Genomic DNA, 14,999 nt, shown 5'->3' on the forward strand with positions numbered 1-14,999 from the left:
AGATATTTAACTTATAAGTACAATTATACTGAAAGTTTAGATCTTGTACTATTTGTTAATTATAACCAATTGATTTTCATTTTGAAGATTTTTCATAAAGTTGAAGAGACAACAAATTAATATTCATTTGTACATATTTAATCATCATTTAGTACATAGAGTTACTTTTAGCATATATGATAAATGTAATGATTCTACTTGATAAGCATTTATTTTTAAATATATAAATATGTATTTCCAGCTTTGTATAAAGAAAAGTAGGCACAATTTTACAAGAATTCAGATTCAGTCAACACTGGGGGAATGCTTGTTTTTGACTTCACTGGGGACTTGAATAAAACACACTAGATATCAGAAATTGCATGTTTATAAAGCTGATACGCTTACCTTTCTACAAAGGAAATGGGGTTTTGTATGCTTTTTTTTTTTTTTTTCCAAAAGAGTCTCACTCTGTTGCCAGGTTGGAGTGCAGTGGCTCGATCTTGGCTCACTGCAACCTCCAGCAGTTCTCCTACCTCAGCCTCCTGAGTATCTGGGACTACAGGCACATGCCACCACACCCGGCTAATTTTTGTATTTTTAGTAGAAGCAGGGTTTCACCATGTTGACCAGGATGCTCTCGATCTCTTGACTTTGTGAGCCAACCGCCTCTGGTGAAAATATTCATGACTCTAGAGGAGATAAAGGTTAGTGGTATAGCCAACAAATAATGTCCGTCTTGTAACTATAAATAAACATAATGAGTATTTCAAAGAATCGACGAGTAAGACAGAAATGAAGTCCCAGTTTGTACAAATTAAAACGTTGATGCCTGAAGTGATACAACTAGAAGCATCACCACAACATTACTATTTGAAACCAAAAAGCATTTTTTAAAGCAAAAATTATTTAGCAGAAATTTAATTTCAAGAAACATTTCAAATAACCCTCTAACTGAGAAAACAAGAGTTTGATTACTTATCATGCCAATAATTAGTTTAATTAATCGTCCCAATTTATTTGGTTAAACCTGAATTGTTCTTTTTCTTTGAATTTTATTTTAAATTATACCTTAAGATTGACTGTCAAACTCATTTTGTGGACTGATCTAAAAATATGTATTTAATATAGAAGTAGTGTATCTCTTCTACATGTTTAGTGAATACGTTTGTTTTCAATTTAAAAAAACTGTAATCACCTTTTCCTATGCTAGTGTTGTCTTTATAAATTATTCACATCTTCTTCCAATAAGTCTCACAATTGGCATAGCCATTTGTTAACTCCTACAAATTAGTGAGTCTTGGAAATTAAAGCATATGATATAAGTGAAAGGGATCAGTCAATAAAATCCTATCAAAACGATCAGGCTTATTGATTATCTCTCTAGATAAGAAAGGTGGATTAATTCCTACCTAGACGTGCCTTCACTTGTCTACTGGGGTTCTGTGGTGCACTAGTCAGTGGACTAGTAAGTGTCATACAATAAACTTCTTCATCTTTATGAAAATGTTCTAAAGTTTTATTTTCCAGTGTGGTAGTTTCTAGACACATGGGACTATTGAGTGTTAGGAACACAGTTAGTGAGGCTGGGTGCAGTGACAAATGCCTATATTCCCAGAACTCTGGGAGGCCAAGGTGGGAGGATTGCTTAAGTCCAGGAGTTCAAGATCAGCCTTGGCAACATAGTGAGACCTCATCTCTACAAAAAATTTAAAATAATAATAATAAGAAAACCTAGCCAGCTGTTGTGATGTGTTCTCAGCTACTCAGGAGATTGAGGTGGGAGGTTCCGTTGAGCCCAGGAGGTCAAGGATGCATTGAGCAGAGGCACCACTGCACTCCAGCCTGGGTGACAGAGGGAGAGAGACCCTCTCTGAAAAAAGAGGGAAAAAAAAAGAAAATGTGGCTAGTAAGACTGATCATCATATATATATGATATATATATGTGATATATATATATATATATATTTCAGAGTTACATGTGTAGGCAAGTTTGTTACATAGATACACGTGTGCCATCAGGATTTGTTGTGCAGATTATTTCATCACTCATTTATTAAGTCTCGTAGCCATTACTTATTTTTTTCTGGATCCTCTCCCTCCTCCCACCTTCTACCCTCTGAAAGTACCCACTGTGTGTTGTTCTCCTCTATGTGTCCATGTGTCCTCATCATTTAGCTCCCACTTATAAGTGAGATCATGAGTAATTGGTTTTCTTTTCCTGTGTTAGTTTGTTAAGCATAATGGCCTACAGCTTCATCTATATTGCTTCAAAGGACATAATCTATCATTTTATTACTACCTATTCTATGATGTATATACATCACAGTTTCTTTATTCAGTCTACCATTGATGGACATTTAGGGTGCTTTCATGTCTTTGTTACTGTAAAAAGTGCTGCAATGAACATATGCATGCATATGTCTTTGTAATAGAATGATTTTTATTCCTTTGGATGTATACCCAGTAGTAGGTTTGCTGGGTTGATTGATAGTTCTGTTTTTAGGTATTTGAAGAATCACCACACTGTTCTCAACAACGGTTGAAGTAATTTACAATTTTACCGACAGTTTATAAGTGTCCTCTTTCTCTGTGAACTCACAACACCTGTTATTTTTTTATTTTTATTTTTATTTTTTGAGACGGAGTCTCGCTCTGTCGCCCAGGCTGGAGTGCAGTGGTCGGATCTCAGCTCACTGCAAGCTCCGCCTCCCGGGTTCACGCCATTCTCCTGCGTCAGCCTCCCGAGTAGCTGGGACTACAGGTGCCCGCCACCTCGCCCGGCTAGTTTTTTGTATTTTTTAGTGGAGACAGGGTTTCACCATGTTAGCCAGGATGGTCTCGATCTCCTGACCTCGTGATCCGCCCGTCTCGGCCTCCCAAAGCTCTGAGATTACAGGCTTGAGGCACTGCGCCAGGCCCTATTTTTTTTACTTTTTAATGGCCATTCCGACTGGTGTGAGATGGTATCTCACAGTGGTTTTGATTTGCATTTATCTAATGATCAGTGATGTTGAGCATTTTTTAATAGGATTGTTGCCCACATGTACGTCTTTTTATGAAAAGTGTCTGTTCATGTCCTTTGCCTACTTTTTTTTTTTTTTTTTTTTTTTTTTTGAGACAGAGTCTTGCTCTGTCACCCAGGCTGGAGTGCAGTGGCACCACCTTGGCTCATTGCAACTTTCATCTCCCAGGTTCACGCCATTCTCCTGCCTCAGCCTCCCAAGTAGCTGGGACTACAGGTGCCCACCACCACACCTGCCTAATTTTTTGTATTTTTAGTGGAGACGGGTTTTCACCATGTTAGCCAGGATGGTCTCGATCTCCTGACCTCGTGATCCGCCCGCCTTGGTCTCCCAAAGTGCTGGGATTACAAGCATGAGCTACTGCGCCCAGCCGTATTGCCTACTTTTTAATGGGATTGTTTGATTTTTTATTGCAAATGTGTTTAAGTTCCTTGCGGACACTGGATATTAGACTGTTATCAGATGCTAGTCTACAAAAATTTTCTTTCATTTTGTCGGTTGTCCATTTGTTCATAGTTTCCTTTGCTATGCAGAAGCTCTTTAGTTTAATTAAATCCCATTTGTCAATTTTTGCTTTTTTTGCAATTGCTCCTGGAATGTTCATCATGAAATTTTTACCCATTTGTATGTTCAGTATGGTATTGCCTAGGTTGTCGTCCAGGTTTTTTATAGTTTTGGGTTTTACATTTAAGTCTTTAATCCATCTCAAGTTAATTTTTGCCTATGGTATAAGGAAGGGGTCCAGTCTCAATCCTTCACATATGACTTGCCAGTTATTCCAGCATCATTTATTGAATTGGGAGTTCTTTTCTCACTGCTTGTTTTTGTCAGGTTTGTCAAAGAACAGATGGTTTTAGGTGTGTGACCTTATTTCTGGGCTCTTGATTCTGTTACATCAGTCTATATGATTGTATTTGTACCAGTGCCATGCTGTTTTGGTTACTGTAACTCTATAGTATAGTTTGAAATCAGGTAACCTGATGCCTCCAGCTTTGTTCTTTTGGATTAGAATTGCCGTGGTTATTCAGCTCTTTTTTGTTCCACGTGAATTTTAAAATAGGGTTTTTTCCAGTTCTGTGAGGAATGTCATTGGTTGTTTGATAGGAATAGCATTGAATCTTCAAATTCTTATAAACAGTTTGGACATTTTAACAAAATTGATTCTTCCTATCATGATCATAGAATGTTTTTCCATTTGATTTTTTGAGCAGTTTTGTAGTTCTCCTTGTAGACATCTTTCATCTCCCTGGTTAGCTATATTCCTGGATATTTATTTCTTTCTGTGTTAATTGTGAATGGTATTGAATTCCTGATTTGGCTCTTGACTTGACTGTTGTTTGTGTATAGGAATGCTACTAATTTTTGTGCATTGATTTTGTTAATAAACTAATTTTTAATTTTTATTTTATATTAATTAATTTAAACTGAAATAGCCTATTTTAGGGTAGCATAAAAAACTGAGCCTGAGACAATGGTTTGCAAGGAGTTAGTTTGTTTGCTAATGTTATACCAGGGAGTAAGGATGAGGGAAAAGAAAAATGAGATGAAGAAGAAAAGTTTAATATATGAATGCTTTATCAAGTTGGCCACAGATTATAGCAATTCACATACAGTTTTTCAGAACGTCTGAGGAGCTTTCTGACATATATTTCAAAACTGTCCACTCAGAAGATTAAAAGGACAAGCATTTGTCCTTTGCTCTTATTCCCCATTGATCCAGAAATTCACAGGCATTGACCTCTCCACAGTTTGAGGTTTTGTGTGTGTAAGGGCTAAGTGGGTTTACTGGGCACATCTCTCTCAGGTACACAGAAAAAATTACATAATAAGGAGGAAAGTGATGGATATGGGCCCCAGATGAGATGCTTTTATGAAGTTGGTGCAAGCCTATGAGGACCTGGTCACCACAGCACTGGCCTGACAGGAGCTAGAGAACTAGCTGAAAAGAGTCCTATGCAAAATTATAAATGTTTTAAGTGAGTGCATAAAGCAGGAATGGTCTCTGACCTTGTCGAAATTATAATAAAGTGAAGTAGATAAAAAAGTAAGAAGATAATCAGAAATTTTGATGAGTGCTGTTGAGGAAATAAACAAGGTATACGGATAGAGCACAGTACAAAGAGAGTTAATTCTGCGGAGTGATTAGTGAAAGCCTCTCTAAAAAAGATGCTATTAAAGCTGAAATATGCTGGATGAGGAAGAAGCCACAGAGAAAAAGCTGTGCAATCAATCAGGAAAAATATGAAGGAAATTACAATTTAAAAATATTCCCTTTTTAGTGTTTTCCCAAAAAGAAATCCTCAACCCACACAACAAATGGAAGATGAGTCATGATAGTCAACCTATCAACTCAACTAATAGTGTCACCAAAATGAAAGATCCTTGGTAGATTTATACAGTTGTTAAATCTAGACTCTTATTCTGCTTTTCAATGGTAGGTAATAACAGAGAACTTCCTTTTCTCTAAATGAAAATATATAAACTTATAAGTGAAAAACAAAATGTAGTTGAAGCCATAATTTTTGCTTTCAACGCTGGTAGCAGCAAGCGTGTTTAAAATAGTAAATTGTTCACTGGAAAACAACAACAAAACATAAAAGAAGAGAAAAAAGACATTTTAAAGAAAAACAGTCAATAAATTTATCTATATATTAAAGAAATCAAACTGGGGGGATCCCTTTTGATCACTGATGCATGAAAATTTGACAGATTTCAAAATAGAATCTGACAGCACTGAAACAACATTACTAAATTTTGGTGACTAAATTAATTTGATTCTCCTTGGGAGCGTAGATTAACTTTGTTTTCTAATATCTCAGTGTGGGAAATATAATGCACTTACTTGAGGAAATTAAAGCAAAGGTAGAAAACAGAATGTTTGAGACAAGACAATTAACCACCACTTGCTAAGTAATAAATCATAGATTTAGACTTTAATTTCTTAAACTATGTTTTATGGGACCCCAGGTTCTTCCCTGGGAACCTCAAACCCTTAGAATATTTTATTTTGCAGGAAGAGTTGTCTTTAACTGTTTGCATACAATTATTTACTTAACATTTAAATTTCAATCAAATATATTCCTCCAAATTTAATTTGCACTCTCAGATTTATTCTATAGTGGTCACCTTTTAGCAGACATAATTACTATGGAAAAGCATGGTTATTTATTATATAATCCTCACAACTTCATTTAGTAGACACTAGTTTTATAGAAGAGTGAAAATGAGGCTTAGAGATGTCAAGAAACCTCTACCTTGTTTTCTTGTGTCCTTTAGAGACTATAGCAGTGTCTGACACAAAACAAGAGCTTAAAAAGAGTTCTCAGTAACTTGCTGACTAATCAACTCGCTTTTATGTGTCGTTTTGCAAATTTTAAAGAGAAACCCTTGACTTTAGCTCCCTCCCACATTACACCCAAAATAGAATCTATGTCTTGACTATTCTTCACCTTCTAATAGTTTAGTCGTGCCCTGAATAAACATTGATTTCTTCAAACCCAAAACTTCCAAAGCACTCTTCAATATTTACTCTTTTTATGTCATATATCTTATCTATCGTGTCTTCAGTAGTTTCTTCTTCTAAAATATATTTAATTTTTTATTTTATTTTAATTAATTTATTTTTTGAGATGGAGTTTCGCTCTTGTTGCCCAGGCTGGAGTGTAATGGTGCGATCTCAGCTCACTTCAATCTCTGCCTCCCGGGTTCAAGCGATTCTCCTGCCTCAGCCTGCCAAGTAGCTGGGATTACAGGCACCTGCCACCATGCCTGGCTAATTTTGTATTTTCAGTAGAGACAGGGTTTCATCAACTAAATTGTTAAACATAATACAAAAACATAGTAATTAAAATAATGTGATATGGTACAAGTAATTCAGACTTATGGATGGAACAAATCCTAATAAATTTTTGTCTGCCTTGTAACCAAGGGAATTTATAACATTTGCAGTACTGCTACAAATATTGAATTATATAAAAGCATTAAACCCTAGGCCTTTTGAATTCATTATATTTTCAGAGTTTCCTTATCAAGTGAATAATCAAAATATCTAGTGTTCATATTACAATATTGATACAGATTCCTGTACTAACTACTGATTCCATTGTGAAGTAAAACGCTAAAGGATATATATATACACACATATATATATGTATATATATACACATATATATATATTTAAAATCTGTTTCTTCTCCAACTCTATTGCCACCACTGTCCAAGTCAACATCTTTATCCTCAAACAGTATTAATAATCTTCCATGATCACATTCCTTCAAAGTAGACTCCTACCAATTCTCGAAACATCTATCAGGATATTCTTTTATAAAATAGTGAAAAGATCTCATTGTGGTTTTGATTTGCATTTCTCTGATGGCCAGTCACACCAGTTAGAATGGCAATCATTAAAAAGTCAGGAAACAACAGGTGCTGGAGACGATGTGGAGAAATAGGAACACTTTTACACTGTTGGTGGGATTGTAAACTATTTCAACCATTGTGGAAAACAGTATGGCAATTCCTCAAGGATCTAGAACTAGAAATACCATATGACCCAGCCATCCCATTACTGGGTATATACCCAAAGGATTATAATCATGCTGCTATAAAGACACATGCACACGTATGTTTATTGCGGCACTATTCACAATAGCAAAGACTTGGAATCAACCCAAATGTCCATCAGTGACAGACTGGATAAAGAAAATGTGGCACATATACACCATGGAACACTATGTAGCCATAAAAAAGGATGAGTTTGTGTCCTTTGTAGAGACATGGATGCAGCTGGAAACCATCATTCTCAGCAAACTATCATAAGAACAGAAAACCAAACACCACATGTTCTCACTCATAGGTGGGAACTGAACAATGAGATCACTTGGACATGGGAAGGGGAAACATCACACACCAGAGCCTATTATGGGGAGGGAGGAGGGGAAAGGGATGGCATTGGGAGTTATAACTGATGTAAATGACGAGTTGACGGATGCTGACGAGTTGATGGGTGCAGCACACCAACATGGCACATGTATACATATGTAACAAACCTGCACGTTGTGCACAGGTACCCTAGAACTTAAAGTATAATAAAGAAAAAAAAAGAAAAATAAATAAATAAAAATAAAATAAAATAAAATAGTGAAAAGATCTTGAAAATTTCCGTAACTTAAAATTAAATTTTTACTATAGCCAGCTAATTTTCACTTGGTATCTAAGAATAATTTCAACTTAATGTAATCATCTTCCAGGTCCTTTCTGCCCACTGCCCAGACAAAATCCATCCACTAAGACCACAGTATTGTAGTAGAGAAAGAATGTAACTGATGCAAGACCGGTCCACAAGGGAAAACTGGAGTTATTACTCAAATCAGTCTTCCCAAAGACTCCAAGGGTTTTATGCACACTCTGGAAAGCAGGGGACTAGGGAATGGGTACTGCTGCTTGGTTAGAGATGAAATTATGGAGGTATGGAAAACCATTTGCATCTTCCTCTGGATAGAGCCACGGGATTAGTTGAATCCTGAGTCAGGAGTCTGGGTGAGGTCACTCTAAAAAATATCTCACACAAAAAATCTTAGGTTCTACAGTAGTGATGTTATCCATAGGAGCAATTGGGAAGATCACAAATCTTGTGACCTCTGGCCACATGACCCCTGAGCAGTAAGGGACTATAGAAACTACATGTGTCTCATAACCTCTCATCAGTCTTACAAAGCACTTATAGCTGCAGGAAGAGAGAGGGAATTAATTTTTGGTAGGGATTAGTATTATTGTTGTTTCAAAGTTAAACTATAAATTTCTCTCAAAGTTAGCTTGGCCTATGTATAGGAATAACCAAGGACAGCTTGGAGGTTAGAAGCAAGCTAGGGTCAACTCTGTCAGATTTCTCTTACTGTCATAATTTTGCAAGGACAATTTCATTAGCATGTTTAAAATGTAACACTGAACATTACACCCAAATCAGTTCAAGCCTTTATTCTTGCCTTTATCTGTACTATCTACATAGACCATAATAAATATTGTAAGCCAATTCTCCATGGAGCTACTCCCTCTTTCCCTTCACGGTTTTATTTCTCTCCAAAGCATTGATCACCCATCAATATACTAAGTGTTGTTCTTTTGCATTCACTGTCAGTTTTCTCTCACATAAAATGTAAACTCCATAGAGAATATTCCTAAATGCCTAGAATAGTTCCTGGCACATAATAGGTTCTCAATAAACATTAATTGAATAATTGGGTAGAAGAATCAATCATTAATGATTGGTCTACAAGACACTGCAATATTTTTTGCACTTTTTCTCTCTCCAATCTAATCTGGTGACATTGTCATTTTTATTTTCTATAGTCACCCTGTGTGTTTCCTATGCCTAAAATATTCTTCACCATGCTTCCTCACGTGGAAGTTTTCATCCCTTAGGACTCAATTTAGAGCTCCCCACCTCAGAGAAATATTTTTATCCTATCCCATTTAAAGTAACTTTTTATTCAGCAACATTAACAATTTCTAGCCAACATTCAACCAGTGCCTTTCATAGCATATTTAAACCTCTAGGTTTTTGTTGTTGTTGTTCCTGTACCTAATTCTTATTTCTTTAATAAAATATGTGCTCCTTATGGGTATAGCTATATTATTTGTCATTTTATCCCCAGTCATCAACCAAGTGCCTGAAGCACAACTATAATTAAATTGTTGGGAAAAAACAAATGGGACTTTCACATTTCATTCCATTATCTCTATATCATGGTGATGCCGGAATTTTTCTCGACCCCTGCGTTGGACTTACAACAGGGTTGCCCCATTTACTCGGCCAGCTGTATTCAACCTCTTATGGGAAGGAGAGAGTAAGCAAGTGAGTGTGGGATCTGGCTGGCCACTTTGGTCAATGGCCAGCGCAGGCTCTGTGCGGGCCCCGTGGTGGAGCCCAAGTAGGGGTGCCTGTGACCCTCGAAGCCCCAGAGTGTGTGTTACAATGCTCTCTTAGCTCCACCATCCATGGACAGCAGTGTGTTGTCAGCTCAATGGGTACCTTTTCTTGTCAGGTGGGGCAGCTGCCCTCTGCCAGTGATGGTAAAGGGGCAGTGTAACAGCCTTTTTCAGGTACCCATGCTCAATGAGTCCCAAGCTCTTGTCCAGGATCTGAGAGGAATGAGGTCACATGGACACTTGAAGTATGGTGGAGGTGGAGAATTTTATTTAGCAATGAAAATGGCTCTCAAAAGAGAGGGGAGCTTGAGGGGTGGAAGGACAGGCAAGCAATTTTCCCTGAAGTCCAGCTATCTCTGGCCAGCTCTTCTTCGAAGTGAAGCCATCTCTCCCCTGAAGTCCAGCCGTACCTCTCAAATCAAGTTGCTTCTTTCCAGTCAAGCTGCATCCCCCTCTCTACTGATTGAGTCTGGGGTCTTTACAGGTCCAGCACGGGAGCTGCTGGGTGGGGGGCGGAGCATTGATACTTTTGGAAAAGGCAACATTCGATTTGTAAAAAGACATTATTTAGAAACAAATAATTGGGAGAGAGTCGGCAAACAGGGATAGAAATTATCACTTTGGGCCATGGGTTTCAGACTTTTCACCTTGAGGGTGGGGTTTTACTGGAGACCCACCCCTGTCCACCTAGAATTTCTCTGACTTCTGCCTCTATCAATGGAATTATGGAAGGCATTTTAACATTTTTGAATCTGTATTACCTGGATTTAACATGTTTCTTATTTATCAAAAGATTTACACATTGCAAAGACATTATGACATTAATTATTATAATTAATATATCCCTTACTGGGTCTTCTTTACACTATATGTATTTGGAAAATAAGTTCTAAGCAGGTAGATCCTAGTATACTGGGCTAGATTCACTCCCAAGCAGAAAAACAATTGTAATGATGATGGGGAGTAACAAAGTTCTTACCAGACCTCATTTCTAGAAGAGGCCTTGTATCTTTTGTCATTCTAGACTCTATTGGTTGATGACATTTTTAAAACATGTTTATACTGTTTTTTGTTTCCCACCCATTTACTTCATTTGCAACTTTTTCCCCAAACAATTCCGTACTTTGCTTTGGTAAAGAAGCTGCACTCTCTGATATGTCTTAAGATTCCCAAGACTGGCCGGGCGCGGTGCCTCAAGCCTGTAATCCCAGCAGTTTGGGAGACCGAGGCGGGCGGATCGCGAGGTCAGGGCATCGAGGCCATCCTGGCTAACACGGTGAAACCCCGTCTCTACTAAAAAAAAATACAAAAAAAAAAAAAAAAAAGCCAGGCGAGGTGGCGGGTGCCTGTAGTCCCAGCTACTCGGGAGGCTGAGGCAGGAGAATGGCATGAACCTGGGTGGTGGAGCTTGCAGTGAGCTGAGATCGCGCCACTGCACTCCAGCCTGGGCGACAGAGCGAGACTCCGTCTCAAAAAAAAAAAAAAAAAGATTCCCAAGACTATTTCACATTCCCAAGGGATTTGACAGAGTCCTTACATGAGGTTCCCTGCTCCTTTTCCTCTTCCTCCTCCGTATCTCCTTTTACCTTAAGCTCTACTGTCTGGGGTCTTTTGGTGATGGCAAGGAGACAACTCATTCACCAATGTTTTGATAAATGAAGTGACTATCTCTTTTCAGAACCCAGTTCATTTACAAGAAAAAATTCATTGTTCTGAGCAAGCCTCATTTCTCTCTTCAGTGACCTCCTTTGTAATTCTCATCAGTATTTTCACCATTCTTTGCAAATGTTCTTCATGATTCAATATAAATTCCTGTTGTTTCACTTACAAGTTTTCGTGAAATCACATTTTTAAATACCATGTCTAGTTCTCTTTACACAATCTATTTTCTTCATGTATCCTGTCTGACATGCTTACTTATCTCTCAGACATATTTATTTGGAGAGCTCACTTCCACTTTGAATCACATATGACAAAAACACAATTCCCACTCAATTTAATTTCAGTGCAAAAGTACACAAAGAAAAGCAGTAAAAGGCACATTTTTAGCACTTTACTGACTTTGATACTATGTGAATAGACACTTTTACATATGAGTTAAAAATATAAAATATTTAATTCATTGAAATGATTATATTGAAAACAGAGTATTAACATTTAGTTAATTTTATATGCAAAGGAAAATTTTAGACTGATATTTCTGTGGTGTTTTTCAAAAATAAAATGTTCCAATGATGATGTTTTTGGCATGTAAAATGAATCAAGAACCCTCTATCAACAAGCAGTTTGAATTAACAGGTTCAAGTGGTGATAGACTTTTCCTAAGTGTCAAGTTTACTAAAATAATTAAACTATATTTTATAAGTCTAGCTAGTATTTATAGTGCAGTAGGAAAACATTTAAAATAGAGACAAAATACTTCAATTCTAATTCGTTTGCTTGTTCAATACATTTGTTGTGGTTGATTGGCTTTTTTATTTTTTCTTTTCTTTTTTATTATACTTTAAGTTTTAGGGTACATATGCACAATGTGCAGGTTTGTTACATATGTATACATGTGCCATGTTGGTGTGCTGCATCCATTAACTCGTCATTTACATTAGGTATATCTCCTAATGCTATCCCTCTGCCATCCCCCCTCCCCACAATAGGCCCTGGTGTGTGATGTTCCCCTTCCTGTGTCCAAGTAATCTCATGGTTCAATTCGCACCTATGAGTGAGAACTTGCGGTGTTTGGTTTTCTGTTCTTGCAATAGTTTGCTGACAATGATGGTTTCCAGCTGCATCCATGTCCCTACGAAGGACACAAACTCATCCTTTTTATGGCTGCATAGCATTCCATGGTGTATATGTGCCACATTTTCTTAACCCAGTCTATCACTGATGGACATTTGGGTTGATTCCAAGTCTTTGCTATTGTGAATAGTGCCACAATAAACATATGAACATATGTGTGCATGTGTCTTTATAGCAGCATGATTTATAATCCTTTGGGTATATACCCACTAGTGGGATGGCTGGGTCAAATGGTATTTCTAGTTCTATATCCTTGAAGAATCACCACACTGTTTTCCACAATGATTGAAGTAGTTTACAGTCCCACCAACAGTGTAAAAGTGTTCCTATTTCTCCACATCGTCTCCAGCACCTGTTGTTTCCTGATGTTTTAACGATTGCCATTGTAACTGGTGTGAGATAGTATCTCATTGTGGTTTTGATTTGCATTTCTCTGATGGCGAGTGATGATGAGCATTTTTTCATGCATCTGTTGGCTGTGTTAATGTCTTCTTTTGAGAAGTGTCTGTTCTTATCCTTTGTCCACTTTTTGATGGGGTTGTTTTGTTTTTTTCTTGTAAATTTGACTGAGTTCTTTATAGGTTCTGGATATTAGCCCTTTGTCAGATGAGTAGATGGCAAAAATTTTCTCCCATTCTGTAGGTTGCCTGTTCACTCTGATGGTAGTTTCTTTTGCTGTGCAGAAGCTCTTTAGTTTAATTAGATCCCATTTGTCAATTTTGGCTTTTGTTGCCATTGCTTTTGGTGTTTTAGACATGAAGTCCTTGCCCATGCCTATGAAATTTTTTGGGTTTTAACTCAATGGTGTCAGACACTATTTTAGTTACTAAAGATGCAGACTTCAAAATTCTTGCAAGATTCAACATTCTTGGCCTCAATTATTACTTTTTGATTCAAATTTATTGTATTTGTCTCCAATAAGGTTCATACACAGGTATCAGGCAAAGACTTGATAGGTGAAGAACTTTGCAAGGTCTGATATTTTACTGGGATTGGAAGCTAACAAATTAGCTGGACAGTTTCATAGATACTGTGAGAAGGTATGAAATTCTTAGGTTCATGGAAGAAGACTTTTCTATTTATGGCACACCAGGCAGCATGAAGTTTATGTTTACATTGTTTTCCCTTGACTCCATAGTCGGCAGGTCTTGATATAGGTGGATATCGCACCCTGAGTGTGTTTGTGTCACAACTGAGAAATCCAGAGAACATGACATTCCCGATCTTTTAACCATGGTGCTAGCAAATTTAGCTGATCTTTCCCTGGAGGGAGATGTTATCTTCATTATTCTCGTGTGGAAACACATCTGCCATTTCACTCAGAGGGGATGTTATCTGCCATTTGCTATACAAATATCCTTGCAAACATAGTCCAGAACATAGGCTGATATAAGACTTGCAGAAGTAGCTAAAAAGCATTGTTTTCATTATAAAAATACATTTCCTGTAACCAACGAGCTCACAGTATAGTGATGTGAAAGACGTAAAAATGAACAGAAGCTCATGATCACATGTTTTTTTCCCACGTTTCATGTGACTTTTAATTTTGTACTTTCTGAAAATTAAGACAGTATTTCTGTATTTAAAACTACCTCTATCTTTATAGTTTCTTCCTTTGAGGTTATTTCTAGACATTTCTCTGCATTATAGGAGTTTTAAAAGTTTTTAGATATATAATTTGTTTTATATTTAGAAAAGTCATAAAAATACATATATAACTTGTGAATGTCAACTGGAAAATAGATTCATTCAGAGAACAGAAACAAAACCAAGAAGGGGGACAGCTGTTTTATTTGTAAAACTTGTAATTAAAAATTAATGTCAACATGTAGGTGAACTGTGTTTTCAAAAATACAGTAACCTAATGAGTCATTCTCTGATGCGCAATGAACATTAGCAAAGACAACACAAGACCTTAAAAAGGTCTGTACCTAACAAGTTAGAGAATATCTAGAAAACATATTGAATGGGGAGAGAGCTATGAATTTGTTACATTTTAATTAAATCTTTAAGCAAAACAAAGATAAATGATCATGTATGTGGCTTTCAGAATATTTTAAGGTGTGTGAAGGAGATTAGAATGTGACACTTGAAAATATGCTATTCTAGCAAATTGACTATTTTGAGTTAAAGTCATTTGAAAAACAGCAGATGTAAGAAGAGTACTCTAATCCTCTTTCTTTTAAAATAAGAAATACAGTGTCCGTATGAAAGCTACCTTTTCTATGCCAGGAGGATAAAAGAAAAAATTCTTACCGGCCTGACATAGTG

The 14,999-nt window shown here is 36.9% G+C and overlaps 1 long non-coding RNA gene across 1 annotated transcript in view; it reads right to left on the reverse strand.

Annotated features, from left to right (window-relative positions):
* Positions 1 to 408: 408 nt before the first annotated feature.
* LOC135969508 (uncharacterized) overlaps positions 409 to 14,999 on the reverse strand; it is an 84,265-nt gene continuing 69,674 nt past the window's right edge. The window contains exon 3 of the long non-coding RNA XR_010584770.1: positions 409 to 671. This is a non-coding gene — a long non-coding RNA (uncharacterized lncRNA). The remainder of the gene's footprint in view (positions 672 to 14,999) is intronic.

This window comes from Macaca fascicularis, chromosome 2, assembly GCF_037993035.2.
Source record: "Macaca fascicularis isolate 582-1 chromosome 2, T2T-MFA8v1.1".
NCBI classification, from domain to species: Eukaryota; Metazoa; Chordata; class Mammalia; order Primates; family Cercopithecidae; genus Macaca; species Macaca fascicularis.